This window comes from Pleurodeles waltl, unplaced genomic scaffold (assembly GCF_031143425.1).
Source record: "Pleurodeles waltl isolate 20211129_DDA unplaced genomic scaffold, aPleWal1.hap1.20221129 scaffold_72, whole genome shotgun sequence".
NCBI classification, from domain to species: Eukaryota; Metazoa; Chordata; class Amphibia; order Caudata; family Salamandridae; genus Pleurodeles; species Pleurodeles waltl.
The window spans coordinates 269,649-295,146 of NW_027150393.1; the positions used below are offsets into that span (position 1 = coordinate 269,649).

The 25,498-nt window shown below is 48.7% G+C and overlaps 7 non-coding genes across 7 annotated transcripts; all 7 read right to left on the reverse strand.

Moving 5' to 3' along the window:
- Window positions 1-1,283: 1,283 nt before the first annotated feature.
- TRNAV-CAC (transfer RNA valine (anticodon CAC)) lies at window positions 1,284-1,356 on the reverse strand. Its single transcript has one exon. It is a non-coding gene; the product is annotated as a tRNA-Val (tRNA).
- A 387-nt stretch (window positions 1,357-1,743) lies between these two features.
- On the reverse strand, window positions 1,744-1,816 carry TRNAP-AGG (transfer RNA proline (anticodon AGG)). Its single transcript has one exon. It is a non-coding gene; the product is annotated as a tRNA-Pro (tRNA).
- Window positions 1,817-8,416: 6,600 nt separating this feature from the next.
- Window positions 8,417-8,489, reverse strand: TRNAV-CAC (transfer RNA valine (anticodon CAC)). The gene has a single exon. It is a non-coding gene; the product is annotated as a tRNA-Val (tRNA).
- A 3,499-nt stretch (window positions 8,490-11,988) lies between these two features.
- TRNAV-CAC (transfer RNA valine (anticodon CAC)) lies at window positions 11,989-12,061 on the reverse strand. The gene has a single exon. It is a non-coding gene; the product is annotated as a tRNA-Val (tRNA).
- Window positions 12,062-15,571: 3,510 nt separating this feature from the next.
- Window positions 15,572-15,644, reverse strand: TRNAV-CAC (transfer RNA valine (anticodon CAC)). Its single transcript has one exon. It is a non-coding gene; the product is annotated as a tRNA-Val (tRNA).
- A 3,510-nt stretch (window positions 15,645-19,154) lies between these two features.
- On the reverse strand, window positions 19,155-19,227 carry TRNAV-CAC (transfer RNA valine (anticodon CAC)). Its single transcript has one exon. It is a non-coding gene; the product is annotated as a tRNA-Val (tRNA).
- A 3,510-nt stretch (window positions 19,228-22,737) lies between these two features.
- TRNAV-CAC (transfer RNA valine (anticodon CAC)) lies at window positions 22,738-22,810 on the reverse strand. The gene has a single exon. It is a non-coding gene; the product is annotated as a tRNA-Val (tRNA).
- Window positions 22,811-25,498: the final 2,688 nt, after the last annotated feature.

Sequence of the window (25,498 nt, forward strand, 5' to 3'; positions counted from 1 at the left end):
TTTGGAGGCTCTCTCTCTCTAAGCGTGCCATAGCAATTGATGTTTTCTGTCAAGGATTTTTTGTTTGTCTCTAGCAAGGCAAGAGGTAGTCAAAATGCCCTGTGCCAGTGAGCTGAACTAGAGCACTGATGTGAAAAGCAGACCCTTTCTGGTAGTTGTAACCCGCTGCAAGTCATGGACCCTTGCACCTTAGACTTCCCAACCAGAAGCACTGAAGGGCCTGCTAGCTCTTGAGCCAGAGGAGCATGCCTCTTGGATTCAAGCACACTAGCTCGATCAGCGCTCGATCAGGCGAGATTTATATTAGTGGCTCATAGGCCTGAAACACTCACCTGGGAGACGCAGGGTGGCTGATTTCCCGGAATGGCCCTTGATGGGGAAATCACCTCCTTTCCCCCGCCTCATTTCAGAATTGTGTGCTAGTCGCAAGACAGTGTTCAGGGGTTCATGGGTACTGCCTACTCCCAGCTGCCTCTCTGTCTTCTTCATGTAAATTGCAAGTCACGAGGAGGCACCATTGCCAATATGCTCCGCCCACCTAACCAAGAAACCTAGTTTGAGCTTGTCTGCCTGTGTTGTTGCAGGGGCAGTGTCTTCTTTGCCCAAAAGGTGGCAGGAGAGCCTCACTTCAAACGATAGAATCAACTGCTTAAGTAGAAACCAGCATGGTAGTTACTGTCATAAAGTGCAGCTCTATCAGAAGGTGTGCCTGAGACGCCCCTTCCAGTAATACACAGAATTTTGATTGAGGGCCCAGCCGATGGGTTGGTGGATTTCTCCTCACATGCCACAGCAGCTTCCAAAGATAGTGGTGTGAGGAGCTGGCTCTGCAAGCAGAGCAAGATTTAAGGGAAGAAAATACACCTGTTAGAAGTGGGATTTGAACCCACGCCTCCATGAAGAGACCAGAAGGCTCAGCTTCACTGAAGATCAAGCTCTCTTGAGTCTGGCGCCTTAGACCACTCGGCCATCCTGACAGCCAAAACAGTGTGCAGGTCGGACTCTTCAGTCTGCACTTGTTGATTTTGCCGCTTGCAATGTTCCTATCAAAGTCACAGCTTTAAAGGCCCCACAATATAACATGGCCAAGAAAAAAAAAAAAAACAGAACAAGAAACAATGCACATGCACGACCACCGAGGGATGCAGATAACTTTTTAGCGTCCTGCAATAGTAAAGCACGTTTTACACAGGTCACAAGTTTTTAAAGGTCATTTCTGTCTAAGTGTGCATTGAGAGAGACTGAGGTTTTAGGGAGCAAACACAAAAGCTGCTGCTGCCAAGTGTTTCTGCCCGGTCTCGAACCGGGGACCTTTCGCGTGTGAGGCGAACGTGATAACCACTACACTACAGAAACAAGCTTGCTTGTTTGACTGAAGGAGCACAGTTCCCCTCATATGTTTGCACGATTTCCTCTATACTTTATCAGCAGTTGCTCGGAATGCGAGGGGTAAGTGTGAAAATTGCAGCGGTGTCAGCCAGCATGCATACACTCAGACGTCCTGAAAAATCCCACAGCTGCGGGCAGAGACAGACAAATATCTGATGCCTAAATGCCAGGAAGGAGAGCCTGTGAAATCATCACACAGGGCGCACTGAGAGCAAGCAGGAAGGAAGCCAAGGCATTGTAATCCATTTTTCGCCTGAGGCAAAAAATATGTTTTGCGCAACAATGCTTCGAGTGGAATGAGAAATGTTGAGGGGTTTTGTATTTTGAGCAGGATTTGATTGTTTTCCGCTAAAATGGGCTCGTCCGGGATTTGAACCCGGGACCTCTCGCACCCTAAGCGAGAATCATACCCCTAGACCAACGAGTCTGGGCACAGAAATGCAACGGCTCCGACCCTGCTCGGAGGGTTGGTGACAGAGAGTGGGAGACTACATCCCAAAGCAAGAAACTGCACATGGTGCTCTCTTCTGCAGTACGACTAGAGTCATTTGCATGGTCTCCATCGAACATGACATAAAAAGCCTCTATCCTTTAGACATTTTGGCCCAGATTTACAAGAAAATGACTAAGCGCGACGCTGTGCCAAATTTGCAAGCCCCACGCGCCGTCATTTTCAAAATGCAGAGAAGCGCCGTATTTAGTAGAATACAGCGCACCCCTGTGCTTCCCCCTGCGCCAGCTCTAAATTAGCTGCTGAGCGCCAACGCAGCCGTTCTTGCACCATGGTACAAGGATGACTGCGTTGAGGGGGAAATTGTTTTTGTGCAGGAAGGGACACCTTCCTGCCCAAAAAAAAAATCTTCAATGGTGATTTGCTCTTACTTCTATGTGTGCTGCAGAATGCATCACACATAGAAAGAGCAAAAACAAGGAGAAATGAAAACATTTCTCCTCAGTGCGCCACTCTAACGACACCCCTGGGATGGCGTTGGATTTTGGTGCTGACGCAGATTTACGCCAACTCCTAAATCTGGAGCAGCATCAAAATGCTATGGTGTTGCTGTGGCACACTCCCAACAACACCCATTGCACGCCCCTTCCAGGGAACGCGCTGCGTGCTAAGGGGCCGTATTTACAAGGTGGTGTTAAGCCACAAAAAGTGGCTGAACGCCATCTTGTAAATACCGCGCAGTGCATAGTGCCACCGGGGCGTCACTAAAAGTGATGCTCCGGTGGCGATAGGGCCTTGTAAGTCTGGCACTTTATTTGCTCAAGGTGTGTGTTCTTGGTGAGGGCAGGAAAGCTATTTTCGCTCTCGTACCTTCCTTCCTTGGCTGGCTTGAATGCTGTAGGCTCAGGCTTCATTGCAAAGGTCAAACAGTGAGCAACTGACTGCCGTAAGCTGGCGCAACTCCTCTTGGTGAGCTGTGACAGATGCCCCAGGAGCGTAGTACCTCACGATGGTGAGGGATAGACACAGTCTCTTTTATCTCAGCTTGCCTGTCAGGTGAGGCAGGAAATGCAAATACTGTGAAAAAGCCCAGCGACTCGAACCAGGGACCTTTCGCATGTGAGGTGCGCATGATAACCACTACACTACACAAACAGACACACTTGCCGGCTTGCTTCATGTGGCTATGCATTGTACTGGAACCACCACACTATGGAAACAGACACACCTGCTTGCTTTATGTGGCTATGCATTGGACTGGGATGCAAGGATGAGGGCCAATGTTCATGACGCTCAAAGCTGAGCCTTCCGGAACACGATCTCTTCCCTTGGAAGAAAGGAACTGGGATCACTTTCATTCCAAGAGGAGATTTCAGAACTGGACCCGAAATTACCATGGAGAAGCACTGTGCATTTAATGTTCCTACGAGCACTGCTGCTCCAGCCAGAAAAGCAGTTGCAAAGAAATCTTGCATACCTTCATGATGCTGAACCGTCTCGACGCCAGTATAAAGCATGTATTGCATTGCAACATGACATCTTACAAGAGTGAAAAGCAGAAATACTCCTGTTTAAAACACAGACTGAACCTATAAAGGTAGGGGTTTGTCTGGGATTTGAACCGAGGTCCTCTCACACCCGAAGCGAGAATCATACCCCTATACCAACTAGACTGCCGCTGCATAGTCATTTGAAACATCTTCTGAAGCGTCTTTCCGAAAAGCAGGGCCATTTGGATGCTCTCTCTCTCTAAGCGTGCCATAGCAATTGATGTTTTCTGTCAAGGATTTTTTGTTTGTCTCTAGCAAGGCAAGAGGTAGTCATAATGCCCTGTGCCAGTGAGCTGAACTAGGGCACTGATGTGAAAAGCAGACCCTTTCTGGTAGTTGTAACCCGCTGCAAGTCATATACCCTTGCACCTTAGACTTCCCAACCAGAAGCACTGAAGGGCCTGCTAGCTCTTGAGCCAGAGGAGCATGCCTCTTGGATTCAAGCACACTTGCTCGATCAGGCGAGATTTATATTAGTGGCTCATAGGCCTGAAACACTCACCTGGGAGACGCAGGGTGGCTGATTTCCCGGAATGGCCCTTGATGGGGAAATCACCTCCTTTCCCCCGCCTCATTTCAGAATTGTGTGCTAGTCGCAAGACAGTGTTCAGGGGTTCATGGGTACTGCCTACTCCCAGCTGCCTCTCTGTCTTCTTCATGTAAATTGCAAGTCACAAGGAGGCACCATTGCCAATATGCTCCGCCCACCTAACCAAGAAACCTAGTTTGAGCTTGTCTGCCTGTGTTGTTGCAGGGGCAGTGTCTTCTTTGCCCAAAAGGTGGCAGGAGAGCCTCACTTCAAACGATAGAATCAACTGCTTAAGTAGAAACCAGCATGGTAGTTACTGTCATAAAGTGCAGCTCTAACAGAAGGTGTGCCTGAGACGCCCCTTCCAGTAATACACAGAATTTTGATTGAGGGCCCAGCCGATGGGTTGGTGGATTTCTCCTCACATGCCACAGCAGCTTCCAAAGATAGTGGTGTGAGGAGCTGGCTCTGCAAGCAGAGCAAGATTTAAGGGAAGAAAATACACCTGTTAGAAGTGGGATTTGAACCCACGCCTCCATGAAGAGACCAGAAGGCTCAGCTTCACTGAAGATCAAGCTCTCTTGAGTCTGGCGCCTTAGACCACTCGGCCATCCTGACAGCCAAAACAGTGTGCAGGTCGGACTCTTCAGTCTGCACTTGTTGATTTTGCCGCTTGCAATGTTCCTATCAAAGTCACAGCTTTAAAGGCCCCACAATATAACATGGCCAAAAAAAAAAAAAAAAACAGAACAAGAAACAATGCACATGCACGACCACCGAGGGATGCAGATAACTTTTTAGCGTCCTGCAATAGTAAAGCACGTTTTACACAGGTCACAAGTTTTTAAAGGTCATTTCTGTCTAAGTGTGCATTGAGAGAGACTGAGGTTTTAGGGAGCAAACACAAAAGCTGCTGCTGCCAAGTGTTTCTGTCCGGTCTAGAACCGGGGACCTTTCGCGTGTGAGGCGAACATGATAACCACTACACTACAGAAACAAGCTTGCTGGTTTGACTGAAGGAGCACAGTTCCCCTCATATGTTTGCACGATTTCCTCTATACTTTATCAGCAGTTGCTCGGAATGCGAGGGGTAAGTGTGAAAATTGCAGCGGTGTCAGCCAGCATGCATACACTCAGACGTCCTGAAAAATCCCACAGCTGCGGGCAGAGACAGACAAATATCTGATGCCTAAATGCCAGGAAGGAGAGCCTGTGAAATCATCACACAGGGCGCACTGAGAGCAAGCAGGAAGGAAGCCAAGGCATTGTAATCCATTTTTCGCCTGAGACAAAAAATATGTTTTGCGCAACAATGCTTCGAGTGGAATGAGAAATGTTGAGGGGTTGTGTATTTTGAGCAGGATTTGATTGTTTTCCGCTAAAATGGGCTCGTCCGGGGTTTGAACCTGGGACCTCTCTCACCCTAATCGAGAATCATACCCCTAGACCAACGAGCCTGGGCACAGAAATGCAACAGCTCCGACCCTGCTCGGAGGGTTGGTGACAGAGAGTGGGAGACTACATCCCAAAGCAAGAAACTGCACATGGTGCTCTCTTCTGCAGTACGACTAGAGTCATTTGCATGGTCTTCATCGAACATTACATAAAAAGCCTCTATCCTTTAGACATTTTGGCCCAGATTTACAAGAAAATGACTAAGCGCGACGCTGTGCCAAATTTGCAAGCCCCACGCGCCGTCATTTTCAAAATGCAGGGAAGCGCCGTATTTAGTAGAATACAGCGCACCCCTGTGCTTCCCCCTGCGCCAGCTCTAAATTAGCTGCTGAGCGCCAACGCAGCCGTTCTTGCACCATGGTACAAGGATGACTGCGTTGAGGGGGAAATTGTTTTTGTGCAGGAAGGGACACCTTCCTGCCCAAAAAAAAAATCTTCAATGGTGATTTGCTCTTACTTCTATGTGTGCTGCAGAATGCATCACACATAGAAAGAGCAAAAACAAGGAGAAATGAAAACATTTCTCCTCAGTGCGCCACTCTAACGACACCCCTGGGATGGCGTTGGATTTTGGTGCTGACGCAGATTTACGCCAACTCCTAAATCTGGAGCAGCATCAAAATGCTATGGTGTTGCTGTGGCACACTCCCAACAACACCCATTGCACGCCCCTTCCAGGGAACGCGCTGCGTGCTAAGGGGCCGTATTTACAAGGTGGTGTTAAGCCACAAAAAGTGGCTGAACGCCATCTTGTAAATACCGCGCAGTGCATAGTGCCACCGGGGCGTCACTAAAAGTGATGCTCCGGTGGCGATAGGGCCTTGTAAGTCTGGCACTTTATTTGCTCAAGGTGTGTGTTCTTGGTGAGGGCAGGAAAGCTATGTTCGCTCTCGTACCTTCCTTCCTTGGCTGGCTTGAATGCTGTAGGCTCAGGCTTCATTGCAAAGGTCAAACAGTGAGCAACTGACTGCCGTAAGCTGGCGCAACTCCTCTTGGTGAGCTGTGACAGATGCCCCAGGAGCGTAGTACCTCACGATGGTGAGGGATAGACACAGTCTCTTTTATCTCAGCTTGCCTGTCAGGTGAGGCAGGAAATGCAAATACTTTGAAAAAGCCCAGCGACTCGAACCAGGGACCTTTCGCATGTGAGGTGCGCATGATAACCACTACACTACACAAACAGACACACTTGCCGTCTTGCTTCATGTGGCTATGCATTGTACTGGAACCACCACACTATGGAAACAGACACACCTGCTTGCTTTATGTGGCTATGCATTGGACTGGGATGCAAGGATGAGGGCCAATGTTCATGACGCTCAAAGCTGATCCTTCCGGAACACGATCTCTTCCCTTGGAAGAAAGGAACTGGGATCACTTTTATTCCAAGAGGTGATTTCAGAACTGGACCCGAAATTACCATGGAGAAGCACTGTGCATTTAATGTTCCTACGAGCACTGCTGCTCCAGCACAGAAAAGCAGTTGCAAAGAAATCTCGCATACCTTCATGATGCTGAACCGTCTCGACGCCAGTATAAAGCATGTATTGCATTGCAACATGACATCTTACAAGAGTGAAAAGCAGAAATACTCCTGTTTAAAACACAGACTGAACCTATAAAAGTAGGGGTTTGTCTGGGATTTGAACCGAGGTCCTCTCACACCCGAAGCGAGAATCATACCCCTATACCAACTAGACTGCCGCTGCATAGTCATTTGAAACATCTTCTGAAGCGTCTTTCCGAAAAGCAGGGCCATTTGGAGGCTCTCTCTCTCTAAGCGTGCCATAGCAATTGATGTTTTCTGTCAAGGATTTTTTGTTTGTCTCTAGCAAGGCAAGAGGTAGTCAAAATGCCCTGTGCCAGTGAGCTGAACTAGGGCACTGATGTGAAAAGCAGACCCTTTCTGGTAGTTGTAACCCGCTGCAAGTCATGGACCCTTGCACCTTAGACTTCCCAACCAGAAGCACTGAAGGGCCTGCTAGCTCTTGAGCCAGAGGAGCATGCCTCTTGGATTCAAGCACACTTGCTCGATCAGCGCTCGATCAGGCGAGATTTATATTAGTGGCTCATAGGCCTGAAACACTCACCTGGGAGACGCAGGGTGGCTGATTTCCCGGAATGGCCCTTGATGGGGAAATCACCTCCTTTCCCCCGCCTCATTTCAGAATTGTGTGCTAGTCGCAAGACAGTGTTCAGGGGTTCATGGGTACTGCCTACTCCCAGCTGCCTCTCTGTCTTCTTCATGTAAATTGCAAGTCACGAGGAGGCACCATTGCCAATATGCTCCGCCCACCTAACCAAGAAACCTAGTTTGAGCTTGTCTGCCTGTGTTGTTGCAGGGGCAGTGTCTTCTTTGCCCAAAAGGTGGCAGGAGAGCCTCACTTCAAACGATAGAATCAACTGCTTAAGTAGAAACCAGCATGGTAGTTACTGTCATAAAGTGCAGCTCTATCAGAAGGTGTGCCTGAGACGCCCCTTCCAGTAATACACAGAATTTTGATTGAGGGCCCAGCCGATGGGTTGGTGGATTTCTCCTCACATGCCACAGCAGCTTCCAAAGATAGTGGTGTGAGGAGCTGGCTCTGCAAGCAGAGCAAGATTTAAGGGAAGAAAATACACCTGTTAGAATTGGGATTTGAACCCACGCCTCCATGAAGAGACCAGAAGGCTCAGCTTCACTGAAGATCAAGCTCTCTTGAGTTTGGCGCCTTAGACCACTCGGCCATCCTGACAGCCAAAACAGTGTGCAGGTCGGACTCTTCAGTCTGCACTTGTTGATTTTGCCGCTTGCAATGTTCCTATCAAAGTCACAGCTTTAAAGGCCCCACAATATAACATGGCCAAGAAAAAAAAAAAAAAACAGAACAAGAAACAATGCACATGCACGACCACCGAGGGATGCAGATAACTTTTTAGCGTCCTGCAATAGTAAAGCACGTTTTACACAGGTCACAAGTTTTTAAAGGTCATTTCTGTCTAAGTGTGCATTGAGAGAGACTGAGGTTTTAGAGAGCAAACACAAAAGCTGCTGCTGCCAAGTGTTTCTGCCCGGTCTCGAACCGGGGACCTTTCGCGTGTGAGGCGAACATGATAACCACTACACTACAGAAACAAGCTTGCTGGTTTGACTGAAGGAGCACAGTTCCCCTCATATGTTTGCACGATTTCCTCTATACTTTATCAGCAGTTGCTCGGAATGCGAGGGGTAAGTGTGAAAATTGCAGCGGTGTCAGCCAGCATGCATACACTCAGACGTCCTGAAAAATCCCACAGCTGCGGGCAGAGACAGACAAATATCTGATGCCTAAATGCCAGGAAGGAGAGCCTGTGAAATCATCACACAGGGCGCACTGAGAGCAAGCAGGAAGGAAGCCAAGGCATTGTAATCCATTTTTCGCCTGAGGCAAAAAATATGTTTTGCGCAACAATGCTTCGAGTGGAATGAGAAATGTTGAGGGGTTTTGTATTTTGAGCAGGATTTGATTGTTTTCCGCTAAAATGGACTCGTCTGGGATTTGAACCCGGGACCTCTCACACCCTAAGCAAGAATCATACCCCTAGACCAACGAGCCTGGGCACAGAAATGCAACGGCTCCGACCCTGCTTGGAGGGTTGGTGACAGAGAGTGGGAGACTACATCCCAAAGCAAGAAACTGCACATGGTGCTCTCTTCTGCAGTACGACTAGAGTCATTTGCATGGTCTTCATCGAACATGACATAAAAAGCCTCTATCCTTTAGACATTTTGGCCCAGATTTACAAGAAAATGACTAAGCGCGACGCTGTGCCAAATTTGCAAGCCCCACGCGCCGTCATTTTCAAAATGCAGGGAAGCGCCGTATTTAGTAGAATACAGCGCACCCCTGTGCTTCCCCCTGCGCCAGCTCTAAATTAGCTGCTGAGCGCCAACGCAGCCGTTCTTGCACCATGGTACAAGGATGACTGCGTTGAGGGGGAAATTGTTTTTGTGCAGGAAGGGACACCTTCCTGCCCAAAAAAAAAATCTTCAATGGTGATTTGCTCTTACTTATATGTGTGCTGCAGAATGCATCACACATAGAAAGAGCAAAAACAAGGAGAAATGAAAACATTTCTCCTCAGTGCGCCACTCTAACGACACCCCTGGGATGGCGTTGGATTTTGGTGCTGACGCAGATTTACGCCAACTCCTAAATCTGGAGCAGCATCAAAATGCTATGGTGTTGCTGTGGCACACTCCCAACAACACCCATTGCACGCCCCTTCCAGGGAACGCGCTGCGTGCTAAGGGGCCGTATTTACAAGGTGGAGTTAAGCCACAAAAAGTGGCTGAACGCCATCTTGTAAATACCGCGCAGTGCATAGTGCCACCGGGGCGTCACTAAAAGTGATGCTCCGGTGGCGATAGGACCTTGTAAGTCTGGCACTTTATTTGCTCAAGGTGTGTGTTCTTGGTGTGGGCAGGAAAGCTATTTTCGCTCTCGTACCTTCCTTCCTTGGCTGGCTTGAATGCTGTAGGCTCAGGCTTCATTGCAAAGGTCAAACAGTGAGCAACTGACTGCCGTAAGCTGGCGCAACTCCTCTTGGTGAGCTGTGACAGATGCCCCAGGAGCGTAGTACCTCACGATGGTGAGGGATAGACACAGTCTCTTTTATCTCAGCTTGCCTGTCAGGTGAGGCAGGAAATGCAAATACTGTGAAAAAGCCCAGCGACTCGAACCAGGGACCTTTCGCATGTGAGGTGCGCATGATAACCACTACACTACACAAACAGACACACTTGCCGGCTTGCTTCATGTGGCTATGCATTGTACTGGAACCACCACACTATGGAAACAGACACACCTGCTTGCTTTATGTGGCTATGCATTGGACTGGGATGCAAGGATGAGGGCCAATGTTCATGACGCTCAAAGCTGAGCCTTCCGGAACACGATCTCTTCCCTTGGAAGAAAGGAACTGGGATCACTTTCATTCCAAGAGGAGATTTCAGAACTGGACCCGAAATTACCATGGAGAAGCACTGTGCATTTAATGTTCCTACGAGCACTGCTTCTCCAGCACAGAAAAGCAGTTGCAAAGAAATCTCGCATACCTTCATGATGCTGAACCGTCTCGACGCCAGTATAAAGCATGTATTGCATTGCAACATGACATCTTACAAGAGTGAAAAGCAGAAATACTCCTGTTTAAAACACAGACTGAACCTATAAAGGTAGGGGTTTGTCTGGGATTTGAACCGAGGTCTTCTCACACCCGAAGCGAGAATCATACCCCTATACCAACTAGACTGCCGCTGCATAGTCATTTGAAACATCTTCTGAAGCGTCTTTCCGAAAAGCAGGGCCATTTGGAGGCTCTCTCTCTCTAAGCGTGCCATAGCAATTGATGTTTTCTGTCAAGGATTTTTTGTTTGTCTCTAGCAAGGCAAGAGGTAGTCAAAATGCCCTGTGCCAGTGAGCTGAACTAGGGCACTGATGTGAAAAGCAGACCCTTTCTGGTAGTTGTAACCCGCTGCAAGTCATGGACCCTTGCACCTTAGACTTCCCAACCAGAAGCACTGAAGGGCCTGCTAGCTCTTGAGCCAGAGGAGCATGCCTCTTGGATTCAAGCACACTTGCTCGATCAGCGCTCGATCAGGCGAGATTTATATTAGTGGCTCATAGGCCTGAAACACTCACCTGGGAGACGCAGGGTGGCTGATTTCCCGGAATGGCCCTTGATGGGGAAATCACCTCCTTTCCCCCGCCTCATTTCAGAATTGTGTGCTAGTCGCAAGACAGTGTTCAGGGGTTCATGTGTACTGCCTACTCCCAGCTGCCTCTCTGTCTTCTTCATGTAAATTGCAAGTCACAAGGAGGCACCATTGCCAATATGCTCCGCCCACCTAACCAAGAAACCTAGTTTGAGCTTGTCTGCCTGTGTTGTTGCAGGGGCAGTGTCTTCTTTGCCCAAAAGGTGGCAGGAGAGCCTCACTTCAAACGATAGAATCAACTGCTTAAGTAGAAACCAGCATGGTAGTTACTGTCATAAAGTGCAGCTCTAACAGAAGGTGTGCCTGAGACGCCCCTTCCAGTAATACACAGAATTTTGATTGAGGGCCCAGCCGATGGGTTGGTGGATTTCTCCTCACATGCCACAGCAGCTTCCAAAGATAGTGGTGTGAGGAGCTGGCTCTGCAAGCAGAGCAAGATTTATGGGAAGAAAATACACCTGTTAGAAGTGGGATTTGAACCCACGCCTCCATGAAGAGACCAGAAGGCTCAGCTTCACTGAAGATCAAGCTCTCTTGAGTCGGGCGCCTTAGACCACTCGGCCATCCTGACAGCCAAAACAGTGTGCAGGTCGGACTCTTCAGTCTGCACTTGTTGATTTTGCCGCTTGCAATGTTCCTATCAAAGTCACAGCTTTAAAGGCCCCACAATATAACATGGCCAAGAAAAAAAAAAAAAAACAGAACAAGAAACAATGCACATGCACGACCACCGAGGGATGCAGATAACTTTTTAGCGTCCTGCAATAGTAAAGCACGTTTTACACAGGTCACAAGTTTTTAAAGGTCATTTCTGTCTAAGTGTGCATGAGAGAGACTGAGGTTTTAGGGAGCAAACACAAAAGCTGCTGCTGCCAAGTGTTTCTGCCCGGTCTCGAACCGGGGACCTTTCGCGTGTGAGGCGAACATGATAACCACTACACTACAGAAACAAGCTTGCTGGTTTGACTGAAGGAGCACAGTTCCCCTCATATGTTTGCACGATTGCCTCTATACTTTATCAGCAGTTGCTCGGAATGCGAGGGGTAAGTGTGAAAATTGCAGCGGTGTCAGCCAGCATGCATACACTCAGACGTCCTGAAAAATCCCACAGCTGCGGGCAGAGACAGACAAATATCTGATGCCTAAATGCCAGGAAGGAGAGCCTGTGAAATCATCACACAGGGCGCACTGAGAGCAAGCAGGAAGGAAGCCAAGGCATTGTAATCCATTTTTCGCCTGAGGCAAAAAATATGTTTTGCGCAGCAATGCTTCGAGTGGAATGAGAAATGTTGAGGGGTTGTGTATTTTGAGCAGGATTTGATTGTTTTCCGCTAAAATGGGCTCGTCCGGGATTTGAACCTGGGACCTCTCGCACCCTAATCGAGAATCATACCCCTAGACCAACGAGCCTGGGCACAGAAATGCGACAGCTCCGACCCTGCTCGGAGGGTTGGTGACAGAGAGTGGGAGACTACATCCCAAAGCAAGAAACTGCACATGGTGCTCTCTTCTGCAGTACGACTAGAGTCATTTGCATGGTCTTCATCGAACATGACATAAAAAGCCTCTATCCTTTAGACATTTTGGCCCAGATTTACAAGAAAATGACTAAGCGCGACGCTGTGCCAAATTTGCAAGCCCCACGCGCCGTCATTTTCAAAATGCAGGGAAGCGCCGTATCTAGGAGAATACAGCGCACCCCTGTGCTTCCCCCTGCGCCAGCTCTAAATTAGCTGCTGAGCGCCAACGCAGCCGTTCTTGCACCATGGTACAAGGATGACTGCGTTGAGGGGGAAATTGTTTTTGTGCAGGAAGGGACACCTTCCTGCCCAAAAAAAAAATCTTCAATGGTGATTTGCTCTTACTTCTATGTGTGCTGCAGAATGCATCACACATAGAAAGAGCAAAAACAAGGAGAAATGAAAACATTTCTCCTCAGTGCGCCACTCTAACGACACCCCTGGGATGGCGTTGGATTTTGGTGCTGACGCAGATTTACGCCAACTCCTAAATCTGGAGCAGCATCAAAATGCTATGGTGTTGCTGTGGCACACTCCCAACAACACCCATTGCACGCCCCTTCCAGGGAACGCGCTGCGTGCTAAGGGGCCGTATTTACAAGGTGGTGTTAAGCCACAAAAAGTGGCTGAACGCCATCTTGTAAATACCGCGCAGTGCATAGTGCGACCGGGGCGTCACTAAAAGTGATGCTCCGGTGGCGATAGGGCCTTGTAAGTCTGGCACTTTATTTGCTCAAGGTGTGTGTTCTTGGTGAGGGCAGGAAAGCTATTTTCGCTCTCGTACCTTCCTTCCTTGGCTGGCTTGAATGCTGTAGGCTCAGGCTTCATTGCAAAGGTCAAACAGTGAGCAACTGACTGCCGTAAGCTGGCGCAACTCCTCTTGGTGAGCTGTGACAGATGCCCCAGGAGCGTAGTACCTCACGATGGTGAGGGATAGACACAGTCTCTTTTATCTCAGCTTGCCTGTCAGGTGAGGCAGGAAATGCAAATACTGTGAAAAAGCCCAGCGACTCGAACCAGGGACCTTTCGCATGTGAGGTGCGCATGATAACCACTACACTACACAAACAGACACACTTGCCGGCTTGCTTCATGTGGCTATGCATTGTACTGGAACCACCACACTATGGAAACAGACACACCTGCTTGCTTTATGTGGCTATGCATTGGACTGGGATGCAAGGATGAGGGCCAATGTTCATGACGCTCAAAGCTGAGCCTTCCGGAACACGATCTCTTCCCTTGGAAGAAAGGAACTGGGATCACTTTCATTCCAAGAGGAGATTCCAGAACTGGACCCGAAATTACCATGGAGAAGCACTGTGCATTTAATGTTCCTACGAGCACTGCTGCTCCAGCACAGGAAAGCAGTTGCAAAGAAATCTCGCATACCTTCATGATGCTGAACCGTCTCGACGCCAGTATAAAGCATGTATTGCATTGCAACATGACATCTTACAAGAGTGAAAAGCAGAAATACTCCTGTTTAAAACACAGACTGAACCTATAAAGGTAGGGGTTTGTCTGGGATTTGAACCGAGGTCCTCTCACACCCGAAGCGAGAATCATACCCCTATACCAACTAGACTGCCGCTGCATAGTCATTTGAAACATCTTCTGAAGCGTCTTTCCGAAAAGCAGGGCCATTTGGAGACTCTCTCTCTCTAAGCGTGCCATAGCAATTGATGTTTTCTGTCAAGGATTTTTTGTTTGTCTCTAGCAAGGCAAGAGGTAGTCAAAATGCCCTGTGCCAGTGAGCTGAACTAGGGCACTGATGTGAAAAGCAGACCCTTTCTGGTAGTTGTAACCCGCTGCAAGTCATGGACCCTTGCACCTTAGACTTCCCAACCAGAAGCACTGAAGGGCCTGCTAGCTCTTGAGCCAGAGGAGCATGCCTCTTGGATTCAAGCACACTTGCTCGATCAGCGCTCGATTAGGCTCGATCAGGCGAGATTTATATTAGTGGCTCATAGGCCTGAAACACTCACCTGGGAGACGCAGGGTGGCTGATTTCCCGGAATGGCCCTTGATGGGGAAATCACCTCCTTTCCCCCGCCTCATTTCAGAATTGTGTGCTAGTCGCAAGACAGTGTTCAGGGGTTCATGGGTACTGCCTACTCCCAGCTGCCTCTCTGTCTTCTTCATGTAAATTGCAAGTCACGAGGAGGCACCATTGCCAATATGCTCCGCCCACCTAACCAAGAAACCTAGTTTGAGCTTGTCTGCCTGTGTTGTTGCAGGGGCAGTGTCTTCTTTGCCCAAAAGGTGGCAGGAGAGCCTCACTTCAAACGATAGAATCAACTGCTTAAGTAGAAACCAGCATGGTAGTTACTGTCATAAAGTGCAGCTCTATCAGAAGGTGTGCCTGAGACGCCCCTTCCAGTAATACACAGAATTTTGATTGAGGGCCCAGCCGATGGGTTGGTGGATTTCTCCTCACATGCCACAGCAGCTTCCAAAGATAGTGGTGTGAGGAGCTGGCTCTGCAAGCAGAGCAAGATTTAAGGGAAGAAAATACACCTGTTAGAAGTGGGATTTGAACCCACGCCTCCATGAAGAGACCAGAAGGCTCAGCTTCACTGAAGATCAAGCTCTCTTGAGTCTGGCGCCTTAGACCACTTGGCCATCCTGACAGCCAAAACAGTGTGCAGGTCGGACTCTTCAGTCTGCACTTGTTGATTTTGCCGCTTGCAATGTTCCTATCAAAGTCACAGCTTTAAAGGCCCCACAATATAACATGGCCAAGAAAAAAAAAAAAAAACAGAACAAGAAACAATGCACATGCACGACCACCGAGGGATGCAGATAACTTTTTAGCGTCCTGCAATAGTAAAGCACGTTTTACACAGGTCACAAGTTTTTAAAGGTCATTTCTGTCTAAGTGTGCATTGAGAGAGACTGAGGTTTTAGGGAGCAAACACAAAAGCTGCTGCTGCCAAGTGTTTCTGCCCGGTCTCGAACCGGGGACCTTTCGCGTGTGAGGCGAACGTGATAACCACTACACTACAGAAACAAGCTTGCTGGTTTGACTGAAGGAGCACAGTTCCCCTCATATGTCTGCACGATTTCCTCTATACTTTATCAGCAGTTGCTCGGAATGCGAGGGGTAAGTGTGAAAATTGCAGCGGTGTCAGCCAGCATGCATACACTCAGACGTCCTGAAAAATCCCACAGCTGCGGGCAGAGACAGACAAATATCTGATGCCTAAATGCCAGGAAGGAGAGCCTGTGAAATCATCACACTGGGCGCACTGAGAGCAAGCAGGAAGGAAGCCAAGGCATTGTAATCCATTTTTCGCCTGAGGCAAAAAATATGTTTTGCGCAACAATGCTTCGAGTGGAATGAGAAATGTTGAGGGGTTGTGTATTTTGAGCAGGATTTGATTGTTTTCCGCTAAAATGGGCTCGTCCGGGATTTGAACCTGAGACCTCTCGCACCCTAATCGAGAATCATACCCCTAGACCAACGAGCCTGGGCACAGAAATGCAAAAGCTCCGACCCTGCTCGGAGGGTTGGTGACAGAGAGTGGGAGACTACATCCCAAAGCAAGAAACTGCACATGGTGCTCTCTTCTGCAGTACGACTAGAGTCATTTGCATGGTCTTCATCGAACATGACATAAAAAGCCTCTATCCTTTAGACATTTTGGCCCAGATTTACAAGAAAATGACTAAGCGCGACGCTGTGCCAAATTTGCAAGCCCCACGCGCCGTCATTTTCAAAATGCAGGGAAGCGCCGTATTTAGTAGAATACAGCGCACCCCTGTGCTTCCCCCTGCGCCAGCTCTAAATTAGCTGCTGAGCGCCAACGCAGCCGTTCTTGCACCATGGTACAAGGATGACTGCGTTGAGGGGGAAATTGTTTTTGTGCAGGAAGGGACACCTTCCTGCCCAAAAAAAAAATCTTCAATGGTGATTTGCTCTTACTTCTATGTGTGCTGCAGAATGCATCACACATAGAAAGAGCAAAAACAAGGAGAAATGAAAACATTTCTCCTCAGTGCGCCACTCTAACGACACCCCTGGGATGGCGTTGGATTTTGGTGCTGACGCAGATTTACGCCAACTCCTAAATCTGGAGCAGCATCAAAATGCTAGGGTGTTGCTGTGGCACACTCCCAACAACACCCATTGCACGCCCCTTCCAGGGAATGCGCTGCGTGCTAAGGGGCCGTATTTACAAGGTGGTGTTAAGCCACAAAAAGTGGCTGAACGCCATCTTGTAAATACCGCGCAGTGCATAGTGCCACCGGGGCGTCACTAAAAGTGATGCTCCGGTGGCGATAGGGCCTTGTAAGTCTGGCACTTTATTTGCTCAAGGTGTGTGTTCTTGGTGAGGGCAGGAAAGCTATTTTCGCTCTCGTACCTTCCTTCCTTGGCTGGCTTGAATGCTGTAGGCTCAGGCTTCATTGCAAAGGTCAAACAGTGAGCAACTGACTGCCGTAAGCTGGCGCAACTCCTCTTGGTGAGCTGTGACAGATGCCCCAGGAGCGTAGTACCTCACGATGGTGAGGGATAGACACAGTCTCTTTTATCTCAGCTTGCCTGTCAGGTGAGGCAGGAAATGCAAATACTGTGAAAAAGCCCAGCGACTCGAACCAGGGACCTTTCGCATGTGAGGTGCGCATGATAACCACTACACTACACAAACAGACACACTTGCCGGCTTGCTTCATGTGGCTATGCATTGTACTGGAACCACCACACTATGGAAACAGACACACCTGCTTGCTTTATGTGGCTATGCATTGGACTGGGATGCAAGGATGAGGGCCAATGTTCATGACGCTCAAAGCTGAGCCTTCCGGAACACGATCTCTTCCCTTGGAAGAAAGGAACTGGGATCACTTTCATTCCAAGAGGAGATTTCAGAACTGGACCCGAAATTACCATGGAGAAGCACTGTGCATTTAATGTTCCTACGAGCACTGCTGCTCCAGCACAGAAAAGCAGTTGCAAAGAAATCTCGCATACCTTCATGATGCTGAACCGTCTCGACGCCAGTATAAAGCATGTATTGCATTGCAACATGACATCTTACAAGAGTGAAAAGCAGAAATACTCCTGTTTAAAACACAGACTGAACCTATAAAGGTAGGGGTTTGTCTGGGATTTGAACCGAGGTCCTCTCACACCCGAAGCGAGAATCATACCCCTATACCAACTAGACTGCCGCTGCATAGTCATTTGAAACATCTTCTGAAGCGTCTTTCCGAAAAGCAGGGCCATTTGGAGGCTCTCTCTCTCTAAGCGTGCCATAGCAATTGATGTTTTCTGTCAAGGATTTTTTGTTTGTCTCTAGCAAGGCAAGAGGTAGTCAAAATGCCCTGTGCCAGTGAGCTGAACTAGGGCACTGATGTGAAAAGCAGACCCTTTCTGGTAGTTGTAACCCGCTGCAAGTCATGGACCCTTGCACCTTAGACTTCCCAACCAGAAGCACTGAAGGGCCTGCTAGCTCTTGAGCCAGAGGAGCATGCCTCTTGGATTCAAGCACACTTGCTCGATCAGCGCTCGATTAGGCTCGATCAGGCGAGATTTATATTAGTGGCTCATAGGCCTGAAACACTCACCTGGGAGACGCAGGGTGGCTGATTTCCCGGAATGGCCCTTGATGGGGAAATCACCTCCTTTCCCCCGCCTCATTTCAGAATTGTGTGCTAGTCGCAAGACAGTGTTCAGGGGTTCATGGGTACTGCCTACTCCCAGCTGCCTCTCTGTCTTCTTCATGTAAATTGCAAGTCACGAGGAGGCACCATTGCCAATATGCTCCGCCCACCTAACCAAGAAACCTAGTTTGAGCTTGTCTGCCTGTGTTGTTGCAGGGGCAGTGTCTTCTTTGCCCAAAAGGTGGCAGGAGAGCCTCACTTCAAACGATAGAATCAACTGCTTAAGTAGAAACCAGCATGGTAGTTACTGTCATAAAGTGCAGCTCTATCAGAAGGTGTGCCTGAGACGCCCCTTCCAGTAATACACAGAATTTTGATTGAGGGCCCAGCCGATGGGTTGGTGGATTTCTCCTCACATGCCACAGCAGCTTCCAAAGATAGTGGTGTGAGGAGCTGGCTCTGCAAGCAGAGCAAGATTTAAGGGAAGAAAATACACCTGTTAGAATTGGGATTTGAACCCACGCCTCCATGAAGAGACCAGAAGGCTCAGCTTCACTGAAGATCAAGCTCTCTTGAGTCTGGCGCCTTAGACCACTCGGCCATCCTGACAGCCAAAACAGTGTGCAGGTCGGACTCTTCAGTCTGCACTTGTTGATTTTGCCGCTTGCAATGTTCCTATCAAAGTCACAGCTTTAAAGGCCCCACAATATAACATGGCCAAGAAAAAAAAAAAAAAACAGAAGAAGAAACAATGCACATGCACGACCACCGAGGGATGCAGATAACTTTTTAGCGTCCTGCAATAGTAAAGCACGTTTTACACAGGTCACAAGTTTTTAAAGGTCATTTCTGTCTAAGTGTGCATTGAGAGAGACTGAGGTTTTAGGGAGCAAACACAAAAGCTGCTGCTGCCAAGTGTTTCTGCCCGGTCTCGAACCGGGGACCTTTCGCGTGTGAGGCGAACGTGATAACCACTACACTACAGAAACAAGCTTGCTGGTTTGACTGAAGGAGCACAGTTCCCCTCATATGTTTGCACGATTTCCTCTATACTTTATCAGCAGTTGCTCGGAATGCGAGGGGTAAGTGTGAAAATTGCAGCGGTGTCAGCCAGCATGCATACACTCAGACGTCCTGAAAAATCCCACAGCTGCGGGCAGAGACAGACAAATATCTGATGCCTAAATGCCAGGAAGGAGAGCCTGTGAAATCATCACACAGGGCGCACTGAGAGCAAGCAGGAAGGAAGCCAAGGCATTGTAATCCATTTTTCGCCTGAGGCAAAAAATATGTTTTGCGCAACAATGCTTCGAGTGGAATGAGAAATGTTGAGGGGTTTTGTATTTTGAGCAGGATTTGATTGTTTTCCGCTAAAATGGGCTCGTCTGGGATTTGAACCCGGGACCTCTCGCACCCTAAGCAAGAATCATACCCCTAGACCAACGAGCCTGGGCACAGAAATGCAACGGCTCCGACCCTGCTCGGAGGGTTGGTGACAGAGAGTGGGAGACTACATCCCAAAGCAAGAAACTGCACATGGTGCTCTCTTCTGCAGTACGACTAGAGTCATTTGCATGGTCTTCATCGAACATGACATAAAAAGCCTCTATCCTTTAGACATTTTGGCCCAGATTTACAAGAAAATGACTAAGCGCGACGCTGTGCCAAATTTGCAAGCCCCACGCGCCGTCATTTTCAAAATGCAGGGAAGCGCCGTATTTAGTAGAATACAGCGCACCCCTGTGCTTCCCCCTGCGCCAGCTCTAAATTAGCTGCTGAGCGCCAACGCAGCCGTTCTTGCACCATGGTACAAGGATGACTGCGTTGAGGGGGAAATTGTTTTTGTGCAGGAAGGGACACCTTCCTGCCCAAAAAAAAAATCTTCAATGGTGATTTGCTCTTACTTCTATGTGTGCTGCAGAATGCATCACACATAGAAAGAGCAAAAACAAGGAGAAATGAAAACATTTCTCCTCAGTGCGCCACTCTAACGACACCCCTGGGATGGCGTTGGATTTTGGTGCTGACGCAGATTTACGCCAACTCCTAAATCTGGAGCAGCATCAAAATGCTATGGTGTTGCTGTGGCACACTCCCAACAACACCCATTGCACGCCCCTTCCAGGGAACGCGCTGCGTGCTAAGGGGCCGTATTTACAAGGTGGAGTTAAGCCACAAAAAGTGGCTGAACGCCATCTTGTAAATACCGCGCAGTGCATAGTGCCACCGGGGCATCACTAAAAGTGATGCTCCGGTGGCGATAGGACCTTGTAAGTCTGGCACTTTATTTGCTCAAGGTGTGTGTTCTTGGTGTGGGCAGGAAAATTATTTTCGCTCTCGTACCTTCCTTCCTTGGCTGGCTTGAATGCTGTAGGCTCAGGCTTCATTGCAAAGGTCAAACAGTGAGCAACTGACTGCCGTAAGCTGGCGCAACTCCTCTTGGTGAGCTGTGACAGATGCCCCAGGAGCGTAGTACCTCACGATGGTGAGGGATAGACACAGTCTCTTTTATCTCAGCTTGCCTGTCAGGTGAGGCAGGAAATGCAAATACTGTGAAAAAGCCCAGCGACTCGAACCAGGGACCTTTCGCATGTGAGGTGCGCATGATAACCACTACACTACACAAACAGACACACTTGCCGGCTTGCTTCATGTGGCTATGCATTGTACTGGAACCACCACACTATGGAAACAGACACACCTGCTTGCTTTATGTGGCTATGCATTGGACTGGGATGCAAGGATGAGGGCCAATGTTCATGACGCTCAAAGCTGAGCCTTCCGGAACACGATCTCTTCCCTTGGAAGAAAGGAACTGGGATCACTTTCATTCCAAGAGGAGATTTCAGAACTGGACCCGAAATTACCATGGAGAAGCACTGTGCATTTAATGTTCCTACGAGCACTGCTTCTCCAGCACAGAAAAGCAGTTGCAAAGAAATCTCGCATACCTTCATGATGCTGAACCGTCTCGACGCCAGTATAAAGCATGTATTGCATTGCAACATGACATCTTACAAGAGTGAAAAGCAGAAATACTCCTGTTTAAAACACAGACTGAACCTATAAAGGTAGGGGTTTGTCTGGGATTTGAACCGAGGTCTTCTCACACCCGAAGCGAGAATCATACCCCTATACCAACTAGACTGCCGCTGCATAGTCATTTGAAACATCTTCTGAAGCGTCTTTCCGAAAAGCAGGGCCATTTGGAGGCTCTCTCTCTCTAAGCGTGCCATAGCAATTGATGTTTTCTGTCAAGGATTTTTTGTTTGTCTCTAGCAAGGCAAGAGGTAGTCAAAATGCCCTGTGCCAGTGAGCTGAACTAGGGCACTGATGTGAAAAGCAGACCCTTTCTGGTAGTTGTAACCCGCTGCAAGTCATGGACCCTTGCACCTTAGACTTCCCAACCAGAAGCACTGAAGGGCCTGCTAGCTCTTGAGCCAGAGGAGCATGCCTCTTGGATTCAAGCACACTTGCTCGATCAGCGCTCGATTAGGCTCGATCAGGCGAGATTTATATTAGTGGCTCATAGGCCTGAAACACTCACCTGGGAGACGCAGGGTGGCTGATTTCCCGGAATGGCCCTTGATGGGGAAATCACCTCCTTTCCCCCGCCTCATTTCAGAATTGTGTGCTAGTCGCAAGACAGTGTTCAGGGGTTCATGGGTACTGCCTACTCCCAGCTGCCTCTCTGTCTTCTTCATGTAAATTGCAAGTCACGAGGAGGCACCATTGCCAATATGCTCCGCCCACCTAACCAAGAAACCTAGTTTGAGCTTGTCTGCCTGTGTTGTTGCAGGGGCAGTGTCTTCTTTGCCCAAAAGGTGGCAGGAGAGCCTCACTTCAAACGATAGAATCAACTGCTTAAGTAGAAACCAGCATGGTAGTTACTGTCATAAAGTGCAGCTCTATCAGAAGGTGTGCCTGAGACGCCCCTTCCAGTAATACACAGAATTTTGATTGAGGGCCCAGCCGATGGGTTGGTGGATTTCTCCTCACATGCCACAGCAGCTTCCAAAGATAGTGGTGTGAGGAGCTGGCTCTGCAAGCAGAGCAAGATTTAAGGGAAGAAAATACACCTGTTAGAATTGGGATTTGAACCCACGCCTCCATGAAGAGACCAGAAGGCTCAGCTTCACTGAAGATCAAGCTCTCTTGAGTCTGGCGCCTTAGACCACTCGGCCATCCTGACAGCCAAAACAGTGTGCAGGTCGGACTCTTCAGTCTGCACTTGTTGATTTTGCCGCTTGCAATGTTCCTATCAAAGTCACAGCTTTAAAGGCCCCACAATATAACATGGCCAAGAAAAAAAACAAAAAACAGAACAAGAAACAATGCACATGCACGACCACCGAGGGATGCAGATAACTTTTTAGCGTCCTGCAATAGTAAAGCACGTTTTACACAGGTCACAAGTTTTTAAAGGTCATTTCTGTCTAAGTGTGCATTGAGAGAGACTGAGGTTTTAGGGAGCAAACACAAAAGCTGCTGCTGCCAAGTGTTTCTGCCCGGTCTCGAACCGGGGACCTTTCGCGTGTGAGGTGAACGTGATAACCACTACACTACAGAAACAAGCTTGCTGGTTTGACTGAAGGAGCACAGTTCCCCTCATATGTTTGCACGATTTCCTCTATACTTTATCAGCAGTTGCTCGGAATGCGAGGGGTAAGTGTGAAAATTGCAGCGGTGTCAGCCAGCATGCATACACTCAGACGTCCTGAAAAATCCCACAGCTGCGGGCAGAGACAGACAAATATCTGATGCCTAAATGCCAGGAAGGAGAGCCTGTGAAATCATCACACAGGGCGCACTGAGAGCAAGCAGGAAGGAAGCCAAGGCATTGTAATCCATTTTTCGCCTGAGGCAAAAAATATGTTTTGCGCAACAATGCTTCGAGTGGAATGAGAAATGTTGAGGGGTTGTGTATTTTGAGCAGGATTTGATTGTTTTCCGCTAAAATGGGCTCGTCCGGGATTTGAACCTGAGACCTCTCGCACCCTAATCGAGAATCATACCCCTAGACCAACGAGCCTGGGCACAGAAATGCAACAGCTCCGACCCTGCTCGGAGGGTTGGTGACAGAGAGTGGGAGACTACATCCCAAAGCAAGAAACTGCACATGGTGCTCTCTTCTGCAGTACGACTAGAGTCATTTGCATGGTCTTCATCGAACATGACATAAAAAGCCTCTATCCTTTAGACATTTTGGCCCAGATTTACAAGAAAATGACTAAGCGCGACGCTGTGCCAAATTTGCAAGCCCCACGCGCCGTCATTTTCAAAATGCAGGGAAGCGCCGTATTTAGTAGAATACAGCGCACCCCTGTGCTTCCCCCTGCGCCAGCTCTAAATTAGCTGCTGAGCGCCAACGCAGCCGTTCTTGCACCATGGTACAAGGATGACTGCGTTGAGGGGGAAATTGTTTTTGTGCAGGAAGGGACACCTTCCTGCCCAAAAAAAAAATCTTCAATGGTGATTTGCTCTTACTTCTATGTGTGCTGCAGAATGCATCACACATAGAAAGAGCAAAAACAAGGAGAAATGAAAACATTTCTCCTCAGTGCGCCACTCTAACGACACCCCTGGGATGGCGTTGGATTTTGGTGCTGACGCAGATTTACGCCAACTCCTAAATCTGGAGCAGCATCAAAATGCTATGGTGTTGCTGTGGCACACTCCCAACAACACCCATTGCACGCCCCTTCCAGGGAACGCGCTGCGTGCTAAGGGGCCGTATTTACAAGGTGGTGTTAAGCCACAAAAAGTGGCTGAACGCCATCTTGTAAATACCGCGCAGTGCATAGTGCCACCGGGGCGTCACTAAAAGTGATGCTCCGGTGGCGATAGGGCCTTGTAAGTCTGGCACTTTATTTGCTCAAGGTGTGTGTTCTTGGTGAGGGCAGGAAAGCTATTTTCGCTCTCGTACCTTCCTTCCTTGGCTGGCTTGAATGCTGTAGGCTCAGGCTTCATTGCAAAGGTCAAACAGTGAGCAACTGACTGCCGTAAGCTGGCGCAACTCCTCTTGGTGAGCTGTGACAGATGCCCCAGGAGCGTAGTACCTCACGATGGTGAGGGATAGACACAGTCTCTTTTATCTCAGCTTGCCTGTCAGGTGAGGCAGGAAATGCAAATACTGTGAAAAAGCCCAGCGACTCGAACCAGGGACCTTTCGCATGTGAGGTGCGCATGATAACCACTACACTACACAAACAGACACACTTGCCGGCTTGCTTCATGTGGCTATGCATTGTACTGGAACCACCACACTATGGAAACAGACACACCTGCTTGCTTTATGTGGCTATGCATTGGACTGGGATGCAAGGATGAGGGCCAATGTTCATGACGCTCAAAGCTGAGCCTTCCGGAACACGATCTCTTCCCTTGGAAGAAAGGAACTGGGATCACTTTCATTCCAAGAGGAGATTTCAGAACTGGACCCGAAATTACCATGGAGAAGCACTGTGCATTTAATGTTCCTACGAGCACTGCTGCTCCAGCACAGAAAAGCAGTTGCAAAGAAATCTCGCATACCTTCATGATGCTGAACCGTCTCGACGCCAGTATAAAGCATGTATTGCATTGCAACATGACATCTTACAAGAGTGAAAAGCAGAAATACTCCTGTTTAAAACACAGACTGAACCTATAAAGGTAGGGGTTTGTCTGGGATTTGAACCGAGGTCCTCTCACACCCGAAGCGAGAATCATACCCCTATACCAACTAGACTGCCGCTGCATAGTCATTTGAAACATCTTCTGAAGCGTCTTTCCGAAAAGCAGGGCCATTTGGAGGCTCTCTCTCTCTAAGCGTGCCATAGCAATTGATGTTTTCTGTCAAGGATTTTTTGTTTGTCTCTAGCAAGGCAAGAGGTAGTCAAAATGCCCTGTGCCAGTGAGCTGAACTAGGGCACTGATGTGAAAAGCAGACCCTTTCTGGTAGTTGTAACCCGCTGCAAGTCATGGACCCTTGCACCTTAGACTTCCCAACCAGAAGCACTGAAGGGCCTGCTAGCTCTTGAGCCAGAGGAGCATGCCTCTTGGATTCAAGCACACTTGCTCGATCAGCGCTCAATTAGGCTCGATCAGGCGAGATTTATATTAGTGGCTCATAGGCCTGAAACACTCACCTGGGAGACGCAGGGTGGCTGATTTCCCGGAATGGCCCTTGATGGGGAAATCACCTCCTTTCCCCCGCCTCATTTCAGAATTGTGTGCTAGTCGCAAGACAGTGTTCAGGGGTTCATGGGTACTGCCTAC